Raw genomic sequence first — 20,064 nt, 5'->3', positions numbered from 1 at the left:
ACTTTACTGGTCCATGTCCGCTATTACTATTCCTCTTATTGTTTGCTACATTTCTGAATTTTGTATCATCTGCAGACTTTGAAATGATGTCCTCAATACCCAAGAGCAAGGTCCATGAGACACTTGGGCCCAATCAGTAGGTACAGGAACAAACTGAAAAAACCATGGCCATTACAAGCCAAAAGAAAGTTATACCATATAAATGCACTGACTAAGCCAGTGACCTCCCTTCAGCCAATTTGCATCTGAGCTTTACTATGGGGTGGATGGTCTTCCATCCCAAACAGGGGCAATCGTTTTCTTGAACGTCCCACAACAATATCTAACTCTTCAACATCCAGAGTAGCAATTATGGAACATAGAACATACAGTGCAGAAGGAGGCCATTTGGCCCATCGAGTCTGCACCCACCCACTTACGCCCTCACTTCCACCCTATCCCCGTAACCCAATAACCCCTCCTAACCTTTTTGGTCACTAAGGGCAATTTATCATGGCCAATCCACCTAACCTGCACGTCTTTGGACTGTGGGAGGAAACCGGAGCACCTGGAGGAATCTTACCCAGACACGGGGAGAACGTGCAGACTCCGCACAGTGACCCAGCAGGGAATCGAACCTGGGACCCTGGCGCTGTGAAGCCACAGTGCTATCCACTTGTGCTACCGTGCTGCCCGGTTATGTCCATCGTCCTCTTTGGCAAAAGCACACATTTCTCCTTTGGGAACTATGACAATCTCTTGTTTTAATGGCAGACTGTAGTCCTTCAATACCTGCATCAACATCTGCTGGCTAAGTTATTGTATCTTGTGTTGTACTCAACGTAGGGGAAAAGATTAGAATGTTAAATTCAGCCAAACCTTCTCTCTGAATCACCATTCTTGTAAAATTAGAGGTTAGGTTTTTACCCACACCTAAGAACTCTTTCCACTTGTTCGTGACAGTTTCAATGGAGCAGAGATTCAGGATTATTGCCACGAGAATGGTGATATGTCGGAGAAAATGTCTTCTCTAAGAGCATCAATAGAACAATTGACCTTTGAGGCAGAGTTGGTCGAATAGGCACTGGATAAATATTTGAACAAAAAAAGGATATTGAAATAATGTAGAAAATCAGTTTAGGTCGGTATCTCCACTCAAGCTTTAGCAAGGACACAGGTCAAAGTGTTAAACATTCTCTGTGCTGTAATTTCTATGATTATATCTATCCTGAAAAAGATTTTCTGAACATCATCCAAAGTGACCATACCACCCTCTACTGATAGGATGTAATAAAGACAACCAGAATTTGAGGTCAAATAAATAAGAACTTCCCAAAAGAAGTGACAAAACTGCAAGTCTAAGGAAATAAGACTGCGCAAAGCAAACCATACAACCCATTCAATAGCTAAAGAAAGAACAACCATTATTATTATTGCAAAATTTAAGGTTGATTTTGAGGTTAGCATCAGAGGTTATTTATTCCTGGGCTTCCTGAGAGGGAAGGAGGTTGTTGTCCATACCTGAATCTGAGGCAGGTGAGGAGCTGTAATTTAAATAAGGTGAGGTTGCCACATGAATGCCAACCTACCCCAACCTGAAGTTTATATTCATCTAGGCACTGGGCTCTTTTAGGGAAAGAGTGACAGCATATGCGTTTTTAAAAATAAATTTAAAGTATCCAATTAATGTTTTCCAATTAAGGGGCAATTTAGCCTGGCCAATTCGCCTACCCTGCACATCTTTTTGGGTTGTGGGGATGAGACCCACGGAGACATGGGGAGAATGTGCAAACTCCACACGGATAGTGTCCTGGGGCTGGGATCGAACCCGAGTCGTCAGCGACGTGAGGCAGCAGTGCTAACCACTGCACCAGCATGCCACCCTGACAGCATATGCCAGTGGAACTTTTATTATCAATTTTATTATCAACCTCTTCGGTTTTGCATAATCTGTTGAAAAAATACTAACATTAAAAAATACAACATTTTAGATTTCCTGTCATTCGCTACCTGATTTGGAATAGTAATTGACCATCAAGAATCCCTGTCTTGCAGGAACATCACACATTTTGTGCTTCGGTGCAGTTTTCTGCTGTTACAGTCATTCAGGTGCATGAATTTGTCCCATGGTTCACCATAAGTTCATGGAGTAGATGACACTGGGGATAGCACTTGCTGAACAATCCAAATGTGCTAATAACTAAATTTAACAACCAGTATACAATAATCAGTTGAGCTCTTAGCGTAGCTCATTTATGCATTCTAGAAGCGATGTACATTCATATGCTGGGAGCCATTCTCTGTTAACTAAAGGAATATGTTCAAACTTTGGACCTTTTAAAAATTATCTACGGTAATAGGATTATGAGCCTGTAGTTTCCTGTTGCTTTTTCCATAGCAAATGCCTTGACCAATCAGAATTGTCTTCCAATAAAGCAGCACTTTTTTCTCCTGTAGTATAAATTGTTGTGATCGTTAGAAATTTTCATTCTTGTGTTTGTCCGAATGAATGCAAGGTAAAAAGCTTTGGCAATGTGTCTCTCATGTGCAAGTACTTTTACGAAACCTATCTTCCTTTCGTTATGAGAAAATCTGGTGCCAGTTGCCATTGGCTGGTGATTGGGGGAGAACGGGGTGGTGTCCAGGTCCTACCCTCTTGAGTCTTCATGTCCTGGTGGAGGGATGGGGGAAATAATGCTCACTAAACTCATCTTTCTGTCATCCATGTCTAAGCTAGGTAAAACATGGGGAAGTGGAAATTCCCACCACAGCAGGTCTCCAACCTCAGGTATGTAGCTGATATCATTAGCCTTGTCAGCACTGGGCAAGATGTTTTTGCACTTACAAAGCATACTCGAAAATCCTAAGAACAGAGAACTAAGTGGCTCCGAGGTTTGACCTGTTCACAGATGGCCTTTCCCCATTCATTGATAGAAATAAAGTAACAAAGCTCAGGATAGAAACAGCATAGGAGGCCATTTGTCACATTGGCTCTGTTGAGAGAGCTATGTAGGTAAATCCACTCACCTGCTCTTTCCCCATGGCCAGCAAAACTTTCTTTTCAGAATCCCGTTGGAAAGTTATTACTGAATCTGCTTCCACCCTTCTTGTCCTTCTTGTTTATTCCCTGTTTGTTCCTTTATTTCCCCTTTCTTTAATTTTTCTGTTACATTTTTTGATCCATGGATGATTTGTGGACATGTGTCTTTAAGGCAGCCTGTATCTTTAATTCAAGTAGAAGGAAGCACTGGCCTGTGTCTTTAATTTGAACAGAAGATTGTGCTGTTTTAGACTGGTCATTACAGACTGGCTGGCATCAATGATGACTCGGTTTAATTGATTTGGCTGGTGGCCAATGAATTGGTCCAACAGGCTGTGCTCTGCCCAGTAACAGGTGGTGATTGGATCTGATCCCACTGGAATATTTTCAGAGCCATGAGATTCCATTTCGGTTTCACTTTTGATTCTGCAGCCTGGATGAATGGATCTAACTAACTCTCTCAAAAAAGATTCAACTAATTCTCTACATAAGACCACTGTGAGGGCTGACACTCTCTGCCCAGCAAGTCTGGAATTAATTCTCTTGAGACTGCAAAGGCAAAGGCCTGAAGTCAAACTACCAGCTGGAAGCAAGGTTTGATGTGAAGTAAAGAGTGTATACAAACTATATATGTCTGTAGGTCTAGCTCAAGGCCCAGTTTGATGTGGCCATAAGAAACTCTGAACCAGCAAAGCTTCATCTGTCTCTACTAAAACCACAGAGAGTGGCTCAGTTGGAGACTGAAATACAATGCCTGTTGCACATGTTGCAGAGACAAGCAAAAAGGCTGTGGTCCATAGAATGCCAAGTTTGAGAGATTGATGGCCATGTTAGTGGACCGACCAGTACTGGCCACCCTGGACCTTTCTAGACCATTTGGAATGGCCACGGATACCAGTGATCTGGGGGTAGGGACAGTACTATTACAAGAAGGAATAGAGAAGCTAGTGGGGTATTTTCCTGAAAAAAAACTAAATTTGTGCTAGAGAAAACATTCCACCATTGAAAATGAAACCTTAGCCTTGTTGCCAGCCCTGCAGCACTTTGAAGTATATATCCTTCATGGCAACAAACAAAGCTTAGTTTACACAGACCATAATCCACTTGTGCTTATAGAGAAGTTTAGAACCTGGAAGGCAAGGTTTATTATTGCAACAGTTCAATGTTAAAATTGTACATATTCTCGGAAAGTAAAACACAATTTTGGATGTTTTGTCACACCTTTAAGGGTTGACAAGGTAACAAGGCAGAGACTGAGAAGGAAACCTATATACTTGGATATGAGTTTGTGATTTATGTCTTGCATACCTCATAATGAAATGTCCACGCCCTGAATTTCCATTGTTTTGGGGGCGAGGTATGTGAGGATCCTTCGTGTTTATTCCCTGTTTATTGCCTTATTTCCCCTTTCTTTTATTTTGCTGTTCCATTTTTGATCCATGGATGATTTTTGGACATATGCCTGTAAGGCAACCTGAATCTTTAATTCAAGCAGAAGGAAGCAGTGACCTGTCTTAAATTCAAACAGAAGATTCCAGAAGGTATTCGACTGGTGATTTCAGACTGGCTGGCATCAGTAATGACTCGGTTTGATTGATTTGGCTGATGCCCAATGAATTGACCCAAAAGGCTGTACTCTGCCTGATAACAGGTGGTGATTGGATCTTATCCCTCCAGAATGTTTTCAGAGTCATGAGATTCCATTTTGGTTTCACTTTTGATTCTGCAGCCGGGATGAAGGGATCTAACTCACTCTCTCCAAAAAGTTCCAACCAATTCCCTACATAAGGCCACTGTGAGGGCTGACACTCTCCAGCAAGTTTGGGTCTGCTGACATTTTAATTTTCCTCGAGAAAGTCGACGAACAGCTGCCACCTCCGGGTGAACCCTAATATTGACCCTCTTAAGGCGAGACTGATAAAACCAGCCATGTCACTAACCCAGGTCTCTACACTCGGGAGCTTGGGGTCCCTCCACATTAACAAGATCTGTCTCCGGGCTACCAGGGAGGCAAAGGCCAAGATGTCGGCCTCTTTCGCCCCCTGAACTCCCGGATCTTCCGACACTCCAAAGATTGCTACCTCCGGACTCGGCACCACCCGTGTTTTTAGTACCGTGGACATTGCCTTAGCAAAATCCTGCCAAAATCCTCTAAGCTTCGGGCATACCCAATATATGTGGACATGATGTGCTGGGCTTCCCGCGCGCCTATCCTCAACCCCGAAAAACATACTCATCCTAGCCACTGTCATGTGTGCCCGGTGGACTACCATAAATTGTATCAGGCTAAGCCTGGCACATGATGAGGAGATATTAACCCGGCTTAGGGCATCCGCCCATAGACCCGCCTCTATCTCCCCTCCCAGCTCGTCCTCCCACTTGCCCTTAAGCTCCTCCACCGGAGTTTCCTCCGCCTCCGAAAGCTCCTGGTAAATATCTGAAACCGTCCCCTCTCCCACCCAGGTACTGGAAACTACTCTATCCTGTATCCCCCGTGGCGGCAGCAGCGGAAAGGCCAGCACCTGTTTTCTCAGAAAGTCGCGCACCTGCAAATACCTAAAACCAGTTCCCTGCTACCAATTTAAAGTTATCCTCCGAAAACTTCAAGCTGGGAAAGCTCCTGTCTATAAATAGATCCCCCATCCTTCTAATTCCTGCCCTCTGCCAACTCCGGAACCCGCCATCTAGCCTACCCGGTACAAACCTGTGGTTATTATAAATTGGGGTCCAAATCGATACTCCCTCCTCTCTCTTATGTCTCCTCCACTGCCCCCAGATCCTCAGAGCCGCCACTACCATTGGACTTGTGGAGTATCGGGCCATCGAGAACAGCAGAGGTGCCGTTACCATTGCTCCCAAACTGGTGTCTGTGCATGACGCCGCCTCCATCCACTCCCATGCCAACCACTCCCCCACTACCCACATCCTAACCATGGCTATATTAGCCGTCCAGTAGTAATTGCAGAAGTTCGGCAGCGCCAACCCACTCTCCCCCCGACTGCGCTCCAGCAACACTTTCTTCACTTGCGGGGTTTTACTCAAAGCCCAAAATAATCTTATTCACCTGCTTGAAAAAGGCCTTCGGGATGAAGATGGGCAGGCACCGAAAGACAAACAGAAATCTGGGGAGGACCGTCATTTTCACGGTCTGTACCCTCCCTGCCAGTGATGCGGGAGCATGTTGCATCTCTTAAAGTCCCCTTCCATTTGTTCTACCAACCTGGATAGGTTTAACTTGTAACGAAAGGGAAAATGCTGGAAAATCTCAGCAAGTCTGGCAGCATCTGTAGGGAGAGAAAAGAGCTAACGTTTCGAGTCCGATGACTCTTTGTCAAAGCTGACAGTGGGCTCAATATCTCTGAAAACCTCTTATCGAATTCCACCGGGTAGCCATCAGGCCCCGGGGCCTTGCCCGGCTGCATGCCCTCCAGCCCTCTATTATTTCCTCAATCTCAATTGGGGCTCCCAGTCCTTCCACCAGATCCTCATCTACCCTCGGAACTCTCAACTGATCCAAAAACTGCCTCATCCCTTCCACCCCAGCCGGAGGCTCCGACTCATATAATATACTATAAAACTCCTTAAACACCTCGTTCACCCCCGCTGGGTCCAGGACAGTATTGCTGTCTCTACTCTTTATTTTACCTATCTCACTGGCCGCCTCTTTTCCTGAGCTGGTGTGCCAACATTCTTCTTGCCTTTTCCCCGTACTCATAGATTGCCCCCCTTGTCTTCCTCAACTGTTCCACTGCTTTCCCTGTGGTCAACAGTCCAAACTCCATCTGTAACCTCCGCCGCTCCCTCAGCAGCCCCATGTCCGGGGCCTCCGAGTATCCCCTGACAACCTGGAGTATCCCCTCAACTAACCTGTCCCTCTCAGCCCATTCCGCCTTTTCTCGTTGGGCCCGTATCGAGATTAATTCCCCTCTGACTACTGCCTTCAAAGCTTCCCAGACCGGCGCTGCAGAGACCTCCCTCGTATCATTTGTTTCCAGGTAGTTCTGGATGGACTTGTTAACCCGCCCACAGATCGCTTCATCCTCTAGCAACCCCACATCCAGTCTCCACAGCGGGCGTTGCCCTCTCTCCACACTAACCCACAGATTCACCCAATGCGGGCATGGTCCGACACTGCAATTGCGAGTACTCAGTATCCACCACCTTCAGTATTAGCGCCCTGCTCAGAACAAAAAAGTCGATGCGCAAGTATACCTTGTGGACATGTGAAAAGAAGGAAAACTCCTTCGTCCTCGGCCGTTCAAACCTCCAGGGGTCTACTCCCCCCATCTGTCCCATAAAACCCTTCAATTCCTTTGTCCATGAAACGGTGAAAACGTACCACCGTGGCCCTCGGCTGCTCCTTCGCTCTGGGCTTCCTCGCGAGGGCTCTGTGTGCTCTGTCCAATTCGAGGGACCGAGGGAACGCCCCATCCCCCATCAACTTCTCCAACATGTCCGTCATACAGGCCCTCGCATCTGATTCCTCACTGCCTTCAGGGAGGCCAACAATTCTGAGATTCTGCCTCCTGGACCTATTCTCCAGGACCTCCAGCTTCTCCTGTATTCTTTTCTGGCAGTCGTTCATCATCCCCACCTTGCTTTCCAGCACATTTGCATAGTCCTCGTGCTCGGACAACTTTTGTTCCACCTCCTGGCTGGCTCTCCGGTGGGTTTCCTGATTCTGAACCATTTGATCAATCGAAGCCTTAATTGGGTCCAGCGTGTCCTTCTTCAGCTTGGCGAAGCAATCCTCGAAAAACTTCACCAGCTACTCCGTCGAACCACTGTGCCGTCTCCCCACGGCCCTGCTGCTCCGCCATGCTGTCCCATGTTACCAGCTCTGTTTGCGTCTTCCTTGTGGGACTTTGCCATCTCACACGGCCACTTCTGGTCCAATTCTCCATACACCGGAGAGGGATTTCTCCTCACTGTCTCCCTCTTCACCGATTTATCCCATAAAATCCTAAAACAAAAACGGGGGAAAAAGGTACAAAAGTCCGTTAAAGGGCGGGAGCTATCAAATGTGCAACTTGCTCCTCCATGGCCGCCACCGGAAGTCCTGTTCTGCGGTTGTTGACCTCATTAGGACCACTTCAGGCCACTTTGAGTGTGCATCTGTGATGACCATGAACATGTGCCTCTCGTATGGATCAACAAAGTCAATGTGTAGACTTTGCCATGGCATTTTAGGCCACTCCCATGGATGCAATGGAGACAATGGCGGTATGTTCTTCACCCGCGCACATGACTGGCACAGTCCTGTTTTATCATCGGGTTTTTCAGTCTGAATCAAACATCTTAACAAATTTAAAGTTTTGCTGCCAATTGTACTTATGAATGCAGAGTCCTTAATATCTTCCGAAATCTCATCACAAGATCCACGGAAAAGGAACATATGGATAATCTGCAGGAAATGCTCTGGCAGTTTTCCCATGTTGATGCCCAGCTAAAGGGAGCCAATGTGTGCTCCAGGCTAAAGCAGTGACCTATCTTGGTTACAGGGTGGACAGGGATGGTCTACATCCAGTGCAGGATAAGGTGTGCACCGTCTTTTAGCCTAACGTCTAACAGTAGCTGTGTCGGGGTGTGCTCGGTCAAAATGATCAAGTGGTTGAATCCTGTTATGTACGAGAAGTATTGAACAGCCCAGAAAACTGTGAGCAAGTGCCTTTCGCAGGCAGTAAATCCTTGCTCTACTGGATCTAAAACTCGTGAGGCATAGGCTACAGGTCCTAAACGATCGTTCCTTTCCTGGAGGAGTACGGCTGAAAGGGTTCGGTCGGTGGTCGCTACCTCTATTGCGTATGGGGAGTGTGGGTCTGGTGCCTGCAAAGCGGGAGCTATATTTCAGTGCATCTACGGCATCCATGTGCTGTGGAAGCCATTTCCATGGGGTCTGTTCCTTAAGGAGCTCGGAAAGGGGGCTGCTATTGTGGCAAAACCGTCCATATGGTTCCTTCAGTAACCGACCAGTCCTAAAAATGACCGGAGTGCTGTAACATTTTGGGGCAAGTGCAATTTTACAATTGAATCGATGCGTTTCTGTTCCATTTCTCGCTTACCATGCGCTATCACTATACCTAAATAAGTGACCTTTTCTTGGAGAATTCGGGCTTTTCTGGGGTTGATTTAACATCCAATTTCTTTTTGGAGACTTAATAGTTCAGAAAGAAGCAAAATGTGCTCTTCCTTGGCGTCAGTCTGTCGGAGCAAGTCGTCCACATACAGAATGAGGCATTCGGGTCGGGGAAATTTTGCTAACCCATTTGCCAATTGTCTGTGAAAAATGGAGGGGGAGTTGTGGAAGGCATGTCCACATGTACTGCTGTCCCTGGAAGGTGAAGGCAAATTTGTACTGGCACTTTTTATCCAATGGAATGGACCAAAAGCCATTGCTAATGTCAAAAACCATGAAAACTTTTGATTGAAGTCCCTGCTTTAACATGGTCTCGGGACTCGTGGCAACGGTTGGGGCTGCTAACGGAGTTGCTTTGTTTAATTCCCTATAATCGATGGTCAGTCACCATGAACCTTCTGGTTTTCTTACGGGCCAAATCGGGGCATTGTTCGTTGAGGCTATGGGCCGAATTACACCTTGATCCAATAAATTCTGGATTACTTTAGCTATCTCTCCCTCAGCTTGCTGTGGAAAACCGTATTGTTTCTGGGGCTTCGTATTGTGACCTGTAATGTTGACCATTCCTGGAATTTTACCGCAATTGTGCTTGTGCTGGGCAAAAGATGCTTTGTGTCTCTTCCAGACTTCCCTAACTGTCTTGTCCGTGGTAATGGTTTGTGGATCAAACCAGTACTCTCCCACTGAACTAATCCTGTGTGCGTAATCTCCTACTGTGAGCATGGCGGGGGCTCGTGCTGCTCAAGCCATTTTCCTCACACACTTATTTACCGGGTCGAAAGAAAAGTTGTGTGAGCTCATGAAATCTATCCCCAAGATGTGCTCTGCTGTCTGGGGTAAATCTATTAAAATGACTGAGTGCTTGGTTTTAATGTTACTGATCTGGATATCCACAGGGGCTGTAATGTGTCCCTGCTGGAGATGTCCTGTAAAGCCACTAAGAGTGATAGTGTCTGTAGTGGGCCATATATCTCGCTGGTACATCATGGAGGAGTTTAACATGGTTTGGGACCCTCCTCTGTCCCAAAGAAACTCTACGGGGTGTCCCCGGACTGTGCCTGCAACTACCGGTCTTCCGGACTTGTTCCAAAGTGTGTCGCAGACCCATGTTGGGGGAGTCCGAACACCGTCAATCGGTGCCATTTATGGCCAAATTGTCTGCACGGGCGCTAACGCTGTGGATAGTTCTGGCATTGTTCCTAGGTGGGGCATTTGTGGGCTGATTCTGTTGCTGTTTCGGGGGGGCATTGCATTCTTGGGCTTAATGTCCCTCGTTTCCACAATTGTAGCATCCCTGCATTTTAGGGTGCTGCGTGTTACTTCTGCCTTCATTTACCCATGCAGGGTCTTGATGTGTCCTCACTGGATTCATGTTTGTGTCTACTTCCTCCTGCTCTGTCTTTTTCTGTAGGGATTCTTTCCAAGCTCTAGCTAGTCTCTTTAGTACCCACACTTCATTGTGTGCCGGGTCGGTGGGGTCGTAATTCGTACATGCCTTTTGTCCTGCCTCCGTGCGTGAGAGGCTAAAATACGGGTCTATTTGGCCGTATTGTCTGCAGATAAATGGGCGCATGTTAAATCACCAAATCCAAGGGCGTCCAGAAATTGCTGTTGGATGCTCTCCTTTTTTCTGTCTACATCGGTTGATCCTTCTACTGGATCTCCTCTATTGTAGCCAATGGCATCTAGAATGGCTGTTTTCATATCCTGGAGGCTACCTCCTCCTCCATTTTGTGGGTCGGGAAGCGCTGAACTAACAGACGGGTCAAGGCTCATTACTATGAGTTTTACTTCTTCCTGCTCGTCCAGACCGTACATGATGGTCTGTTGCCTAACTCGCTCAAAAAAATGGTGTGGGTCTGATGTGGGGTGAAAGGTTTCTATTTTATCGCCGGCATCCCTTAACTGGGTGATGGTTAGTGGGGTGGTGTACACAAAATTGGGTTGGTCTTCTGTTGTTACTTTACGCTGCCTGGTGATTGGATTCATAGGGGTGGGTGCTGCCTGTGAAGTCGGTGGTGCGGGTGCTTTCCTTTTCAGGGCCTGGGGGCTCTAATCTGAACTTCTGTTCTGTTCACATGTTGGTGGGCCGTTTCATTAAGTTTCTGCCAATTGGGGCCATCTTCCTGATCTAAATTTGGGCCAAAAGTATCTCTGAACCCATTCTGAACTGAGAGCAGTGCTTGCAATCTTGCAATTTGCTGCCTGCACTTGGCTGCCTGCACTTGGCATGGTCTACCGAACTCTGCCTCTGTTCCGTGTTGGAACTGTGGAGTGCTTCTAGGGCTGCCTTTAAGTCCGCACGTTGCCTCTTCAATTGTTCTGCTTGGTGTTCTGTTTCCTCTGTTACCAACACCACACATTGCGTGTGTTGGTAGACCTTATCATATTGGATCTGAAAGCTACTTAGGTGAGCGAGACAAGATTGGTGTGCCCGTTTGACATCAGCCATCTCCCTGTTCTTCGCTGCTAGCTGCTCTCGGAGTTGCTCATTTACTTTCTCACACTCGCTAACATTTCCCTCGCTACTCTTCTCTTTCTCTTCAAGCTGCCTGCGGAGCATCCTCACGACCTCCTCTGTACCTCGCAATTCTGCCAAGCAGGTCACGATTGCCATCAGCTTATGAACTCTACTTAAATTCTTCTTATGGATCTCGGTCAGGTTGTCCCACCAAGTTTGTCCTATACTACCAGGACCTGTTTCCTCATTCGCACAAAACTCAGACCATAGGGCCCATCCTTTCCCCTTTAGGTACTTCCTAATTTCCTCCTCCCATATTGTATCCTCCCACTGTTCTGCTCTGTTGGTCGCTGCGACCTTGGGTTCTTGTGGGTGCATAAGGCGTTCCATTGCTTTCATTGCCATCTCTACCGTAATTTCTGTATCTCTACCATAAATTTGGGACAGGGGAGAATAAAGCAGTGGTGCAAACAGTGGGTACGGCTTAAGCTATTTTCCGGTTTACACAACTCCTGAAAGTTTCACGCAACAAAATCTATTGAGTTTACCTTATATCCCTTGTTAGTACGCATGCAAATTACACACTTCCGAATCTTGGAGGTTTGATCGATACTGGTTTTACACGTGTGGTTTCTTTTACTTTTCCAATTTGGAGTTCCAATTCAAACGTTTTGTGGGTTCTCTCGGAGTGACACAGTCACTTCTTGATTGAGTCCCATCAGAAGTCGACAATAACTGTTGCCTTTTTTACTCACTATAAATAGAGTCGTCAATAAGGTTGCCCTTCTTTTATATGGATATGAATATTATATGCTCTCAGAGTCGCCAAGTATCAAATGATACCTCCACAAGGTTCAACCGGGTATCGATCAAAGAGCCAAACAACCAGTTAGTTAGTTCAAGATCAATGGTACTTTATTTACACACAAGATTAACTTACACATGCAACATAAACACTACTAGTTAAACTACACCTAACAACTATGACAACCTGTACTTAACTTCAGGCACCCGGCTTAGGCCAGAGGAACAGTGGCCTTTGTTCGAATCTGGATCTACTGGGTCTGGAGAAGTAACGGCTGCTCAGCTGGGCTCATCCGTCTGGTAGCAGGCATGGAACCTCTGGGAGTGCTACGATTGGAGATGGACATTGCCGGAGCGCCAGGTCCAAAAGAGATCGAACACATGGCAGTGTCTCTCTTTATCCTTGGGGAGTTTCGCGCTCTTTTGGGCGGTCCTTAGCTTTGGACCCCACTAATTGGGCAGTTCTCGATCACTGCCTTCGATCTGAGGCAATAAAGGGGCGGGTGCCTTGATGGCTGGACGTGTCCTAAGCAGTCATTGACCCTGCTGTTTATGCTTCCTGAGTACAGGGAGTGGCGCCGAAATGTCTGTGCTTGTATCAGTTACCAGAGTATCAATCCTTTGTCTTACGGAGGTGGGCCATTAAAATGCTAATCGGTTGGGGGTTTCGATGCTGTCTGGATTCTCTGCTCACAAATATACATTCAGGCTTTGTGCCTGCCTGAATCTTACATTGTCCATATTTCCCGTCAGGCTTTGCAAACATCCATGTTTCTTGTTGTAAGTGGCCATCCAAGATGGCTACAGCACAACTTCTCACCATACACATTAATAAACTGGAAGAAGGAACTGAAGGCCCTGTTGCTAAGTTTGTAGATGATACAAAGATCTGTAGAGAGGCAGGTAGTATTGAGGAAGCAAGGGGGCTGCAGAAGGATTTGGACTGGCCAGGAGAGTGGGCAATGAAGTGGCAAATGAAAGACAATGTGGAAAAGTGTGAGGTTATGCACTTTGGAAGGAGGAATTTAGGCATAGACTATTTTTGAAATGGCGAAATGCTTAGGAAATCAGCAGCACAAAGGGACTTGGGAGTCTTTGGGCGGGATTCGCCGGCAATTGGCGGGGCAGCCCGTACCGGCGCCAAGAGTGGCGCAAACCACTCTGGCGTCAGGCCGCCCAAAAGTTGCGGAATCCTCCGCACTCACGCGGGCTAGGCCGGTGCTGGAGGGGTTGGCGCAGAGGGAAGGAGTGCCCCCATGGCACAGGCCCGCCCGCAAATCGGTGGGCCCTGATCACGGGCCAGGCCACCGTGGGGGCCCCCAACAGGGCCGGATCCCCCCACGCCCCCCTGAGGACTCCGCAAACCGCTCTCCAAGCCGGGTCCCGCTGGGATGGACCATGTCTATTTCACACCGACGGGACTGGCCGAAAACGGGTGGCCACTTGGCCCATCGGGGCCCGGAGAATTGCCGGAGGGGGCCACTGCCAACAGACCCCGATCGGCGCGGCACGATCCCTACCCCGCCCGAAAACCGGCACCAGAGAATTCGGCCAAGCCCTTCACAGGACACGATTTAACGGAAAAAAAAGTCCCATTGTGGGCGGGTTTGCAGGGTGTTTCCTGGTGGCCGGGTCACTTACTTCCATTTCCTGTACCAGTGCTTGAAGAGATCCAGGCGCCATTAAAGAATGGCACCCGAACTCCCAGTCCCCCAACGCAACCCCCACCCCCTAATGCCCCAACAACTGTTGGTGGATCATGAAGACTCTGGATCCCACTTCATCAGGCCCAATCCCCACCATGTGCAAAATGCCACCATGTGCAAAATGCCACCTTGGCACCACCACCAGCCTGGAACCCTGGCAGTCCCCATTCCAATCCCAGGTGGGCACCTTGCCAGTGCCAGGCTGGCAGTGTCAAAGTTCCCAGGTGGCAAAGTCGAACTCCGCCTAGTTCTCTTTCTGGAGAGCAGTGCTAAATGGCGCTCATCTGGGGTCTCCTCAGCAAGGGGAAATCGATCCCAGACGCTGGTTAGATCCGGCAAGTCCATATTCAAGCGTGCCTAACTGCACATTTAAATATGCAAATTTATGCCCCATGCATTGTTGGATCCAGGTTGCGGCGTCTCGCGAGATCTAATTGACCTCGTGAGGTGTGGCAAGCTGGGTAAATCTCACGATGCGGCCATTAGATCGCACCCATAAACTTGTATATTTCAATCAGTTCACCTCTCATTCTTCTAAACTCCAGAGAGTTGCAAGCATACGCTTTCTTAAATATGAAATGAAAATTGCACACAGTATTCTTGGTGGGATCTCACCAAAACCACATACACTTGTAGCAAGATTCTTTTACTCTTGTACCCAAAACCCCTTGCAATAAAGGCCAACATGCCATTTGCTTTCCTAAGGTACGGGTGTCTCCAAATCTCTCTGAACATCAACATTCACAAGTTTTACACATTTAAAAAAATATTCTGCTCTTCTCTACTTAAGAGCAAAGTGAATAACTTCACACTTTCCCATATTATACCCAAACTGCCACTTTGTTGCCCACTTACTTGTTTATATACCTTTGTAGCCTCTTTGCGTCTTCCTCACAGCTTGAACTGACAGACTGAAAGGAACTACTGTACACGTTAATGTTAATGTAAATGTAAAGATCGAAGTTAAATGCAAAATTTGACTAGATTTTAGAGAGAGATCAATTCTTCCTTGCGTGCCAAATTCCCCGATTTAACTCGGTACTCTGTGGCAGTAGTACTCTGCTAAGCAGTACATCATGATCTCCACAAAAATCAAAGGATTTTATGTTAGCGTTGGTATGCAGGAAAATGTCCTGCACACAGTAACAAGGTCAGTAGTATCTTGTTGTTCTTGGACCAAAGTGACAAAATGTTACCAAACAAAAGTGTAAGTCTGACAATATTTTAATATGGTTGAATGATTAAGTTAAAATTGGAGAAAAGGGGAAGCTTTTTTGTTTCATTGTGAACAAATTGAGTTGAACCAGGAAAATAAGACACCACATACCACAATAAAAGATAAAGATTAGCCTATATATCGCTGTACATTAAATGAAGATTGTAGGACAGAGTTAGATAGATAGATAGAGAAATACAGCACAGAACAGGCCCTTCGGCCCACGATGTTGTGCCGAACTTTTGTCCTTAGGTTAATCATAGAATTTAGGACACTAAGGGCAATTTATCATGGCCAATCCACCCAACCTGCACATCTTTGAACTGTGGGAGGAAACCGGAGTACCCGGAGGAAACCCACGCACACACGGGGAGGATGTGCAGACTTCGCACAGACAGTGACCCAAGTCGAAATCGAACCTGGGACCCTAGAGCTGTGAAGCAATTATGCTATCCACAATGCTACCGTGCTGCCCTTAATTGAGTACCATGCAATTATAACATGTCATAAACACCTAGAGTGTGGTGAATACTGTTAATTTACATGCAGTCCAAGATTGTTGAATAGCGTAATGGTAGATCCACGCCTCTCCAATAGTAGAGTGTTCACAGGACAGTCGGAAGTCAATTCAGCTTAATGGTAGCCCAGAGAGCTGAAATTAATTATCTGGGTCGAGGAATCAGTTTAAAAAAAAAAAAAATTTTTCTTAAGATTTTTACAAAATATAACCATCACAACAATATTAACAGAATAACCACGGTAAAAATCCAAGAACAACACCCACCCAACTTCAAAAGCAACTGCAAACAAAAGAAAAAACAAAAAAACACCCAAACAACAAAAGCGAAAGAGATAACACCCGCCACATCCCACAAACCCATGTACACAGTTCTCCCTCCCACCGAACCAAACCCCTCCCCCCTCCCTCCCCCCCGGGTTGCTGCTGCTGCCGGCCTATTTCCCTACCGTTCCGACATGTTTGCCATTCAATGTAATCAGTAGAACAGTTGTATAAGAACTATACTGTTATTAGTCTGTGTATATTAAAGCCTGTTATTTAAGACCACTCAACCCTTAATCATGCAAAGGTTATTGTTGCAATGCTAATGACCCTTTGTTATGACTGTAATTTCTAAGATCTGACATCCCTGGGTGGGTACAGTATGATCCCTTTTCTCTTGCCATGTTCCAGGAGTCATGGCCCACGCAATAGTTTACCGATTGATTATTTTGGCCTTTTCCAAACGACTCAGGAGCATAATCAGCATGTTGCAGTTGTTATGGATTGTTTTTTTCCCAAATGGGCCTCAGGTAGCAATCCAGTAATAGACTGGATGTTATACTGACAAGACCTCATCGTCCAGTAAAGTCCTTCACAACCAAATATTATCCAATGGGACTTAAAGTTCTTTGTTTAAACCGTGGAGTTAAAGCCTGCCCTGACATTATCCAGCTTTCAGGAGTACTTGAAATCCTCATCAATCAAGTTTGACCCCATCTTCGTATCTAATCCAGTGCTATCTCCTATGACGTGATTTATTAATTTTCCCTTTTCTGACCTTGGAAACAACAGTCAGAGGTCTCTTTGGCCATTTTGGTATGTTTTCCACTTGCAAATTGGTATGGGACAAATGGCTCAAGGTCTTGTCTGGAAGGAATGGATTCTGGTTCATGGGACACTGGCACCAGTACTGGGGAAATTGGGATCTGCACCAGTGGGACGGTATGGACCTAAAGCATGCTGGGCCTGGTGTTCTTGAGAGCCGCATAACTAGGAAAGTAGTAAGTGTTTTCAACTCAATATTGGGGGCAAGGAATCAAATTTGGGAAAATGTGGTAAATCAAATAGTGGAGACAAGGTGAAGGAGAAAGGTATTACAGAAAGGAATAAAGAATACAAATCTAACAGTAAATCAACAGATGAAACTAGAGTTTATAAAAAGAATAAAAGGATAAAGCTAAATGCTCTGTATCTGAATGTATGCACATTCGAAACAAAACAGATGAACTGAGAGCGCACATAGAAATAAAGAAGTTAATTTGATAGCCTTTATGGAGACATGCTGCAGGAGGACAGTGTATTTAAGAAGGGCAGGAAGCAACAAAAAGGTGGAGCAATGGCCCTGTTCGTTAATGATGGTATTAACACAAAAGAGAGAACTGAGTGGCTTGTTTGGTTGTTAAGAGTGAACCACATTCTGTGGATCTGGAGTCGCAGGTAGGAATGGCAGATTTCCCTCTCGAAAAGATATTAGTGAACCAGATGGGTTTTTAAAACATCTGTCACAGGGAAAATGTTTGAAGCTATTAGTAAAACAGTTATAGGAGGGTCCTTGGATAAGTTCAAAGCAATCAGGCAGAGTCAACATGGTTTTGTGAGTGGGAAATCATGTTTAACCAACTTATTGAGTTCTTTGAAGAAGTAATGTGCTGTGAATAAAGAGGAACCAGTGGACGTACTGGACTTAGATTTCCAGAAGGCATTCGAGTGCCATATCAATGGTTATTGTGGAAAATAAATGCTCACGGTATCGGGTTAACATAGTGTCATGGATAGAAGATTGGCTGGCTTAACAGGAAGCAGAGGCGGCATTAATTAATCTTTTAGGTCGGCAAGATGTCAGGAGCGGTGGGCGTGCCACAAGAATCAGGCTGGGGCCTCAACTGTTTACCATTCATACAAATTGCTTGGATGAAGAGATTGAATAGAGGGTTACCAAATTTGTCAATGACGCAAAGATAGGTAGGAAAGTAAGATGTGAAGAGGAAATAAGGCGGGTGCAGAAGATATCGTTAAGTTAAGTGAGAGGGCACAGATCTGGCAAATGGAGTATAATGAGGGACAATGTGAAATTTTCCATTTTGGCAGGAAGAATAAAGAAATGTTTCTTTAAAATATAAATTTAGAGCAACCAATTATTTTTCTTTTCCAATTAAGGGGCAATTTAGCGTGGCCAATCCACCGAACCAGCACAGCTTTGGGGCTGTGGGGGTGAAACCCACGCAGACATGGGGAGAATGTGCAAACTCCACATGGACAGTGACCCAGGGCCGGGATTTGAACCCGGGTCCTCAGCGCCGCAGTCCCAGTGCTAACCACTGTGCCACGTGCCGCCCCAATAAACATTACTTTAACGGTGAGAGATTGCAGAGCTCTGAGGTGCAGAGGGATCTACGTTTCCTAGTGCGTGAATTGCAAAAGGCTAGTGCGCAGGTGCAGCAAGTAATTATGAAAGCTAATTGTATGTCATAATTTCTTTTTTTAAAAATATATTTTTAGTAGCATTTTCAATTTGATACACAATTGCAATTTGTGTTTAATATGTACAGTACATGGGGTTCATTTATATACATCTTGTTACATTCTGTCTTGGTACGCTGTCCTCCCTAGTCATTCGGGGTATATTCTCCCCTAGCTTCTGCTCTCCCCTTCCCTCCTTTCCTTTGCGTTTTCTGCTGTGTCTGCCTTGTGGGTGGGTGGGGGGGGGGGGGGGGTCTTCCGCTCCCTCCTCTCCCTCTATGGTGTTCCCTTCATTTCCCCCAGGTTCCCTCCTCTCTTCCTCCCCCTCCCTCCCAAGAGTTGTGCATTCCTGTCAGTTTTCTAATTTTTATTTTTTTCCTTTCTAGTTAATGTAATTTCTAGCGATTGGAATTGAGTACAAAAGTAGGGAGGCAATGCTTCAGTGTACAGGGCACTAGTGAGAGCATATTTGGAGCACTGTGGACTGTATTGGTCATATTATTTAAGGAAGGATGTAAATGTGTTGGAAGTAGTTGAGAGGTTTACCAGACTGATTTCTGGAATGGGCGGGTTGTCTTATGAGGAACGATTGAACAGGTTAGGTTTGTGTCCGCTGTAGTTTTAAAGAGTAAGAGGCGACTTGATTGGAACATGTACGATCCTGACGGGACTTGTCAGGGTGGATGTGGAGAGGACGTTTCTTCTTGTGGGAGAATCTACAACTCGAGTAACGAGGCTGGATTCTCCAGTCCCTCAGTCGCGTGTTTCTCAGCGGCGGGCTGTCCATTGGCGACGGATTCTCTACTCCCACCATTTGTCAATGGGATTTCCCATTGAAACCACCCCATGCCGTCGGGAAACCCGGCGGGGTTGCACTGCCGGTGGAAAAAATGGATCGCAATGGCCAGAGAGTCCCTAGATTCTGGAATGTCCACCCTCGGGGTTGCCCTTTCTTGAATTGAGTGGACATTCCAGAATCTAGGGAATTTTGGAAGATGATAACCAATCTATCCGTTATCTCTGCAACCACTTATTTTAGCACCCTCGACTGAATGCCATCAGGTCCAGAGGACTTGTGCACTAAGGAACTCATGATAGGGGTCATGATTTGTGGGTTAGGAGGCACAAGGCGGTCTTCGGAAGGTGGTTGGTTTTGAGACAAACCCCCGGTCCCTCCTCTGTCGAATAAAATAGTGATCTTTGGGCCAGGTGTCTCCAGCCCCATTGTGGTGGAATCCGCTGCGGGAGATTCAGCGACCCTGACAAAAGTCTATTGACTGTCTGCGGGAGAGTGGAAAGCTCTTTCAGAGAGCTGGATGTACTCCAGTCATGGAAATGAGAGTGGGATTAGAGTGATGGAAGACAGAAGGATCCAAGTAGGTTATGTGAGGGGAGTGGGATTGACTAGGGATAGAGATAAGTTGGTTAAAGAATTAGAAAAGTGTAAAGGAAATTCAAGCGGACAGTGAAAGGAGCAGGAG

This window comes from Scyliorhinus canicula, chromosome 16, assembly GCF_902713615.1.
Source record: "Scyliorhinus canicula chromosome 16, sScyCan1.1, whole genome shotgun sequence".
NCBI classification, from domain to species: domain Eukaryota; kingdom Metazoa; phylum Chordata; class Chondrichthyes; order Carcharhiniformes; family Scyliorhinidae; genus Scyliorhinus; species Scyliorhinus canicula.
Note: the sequence above shows the minus strand (reverse complement) of the source record.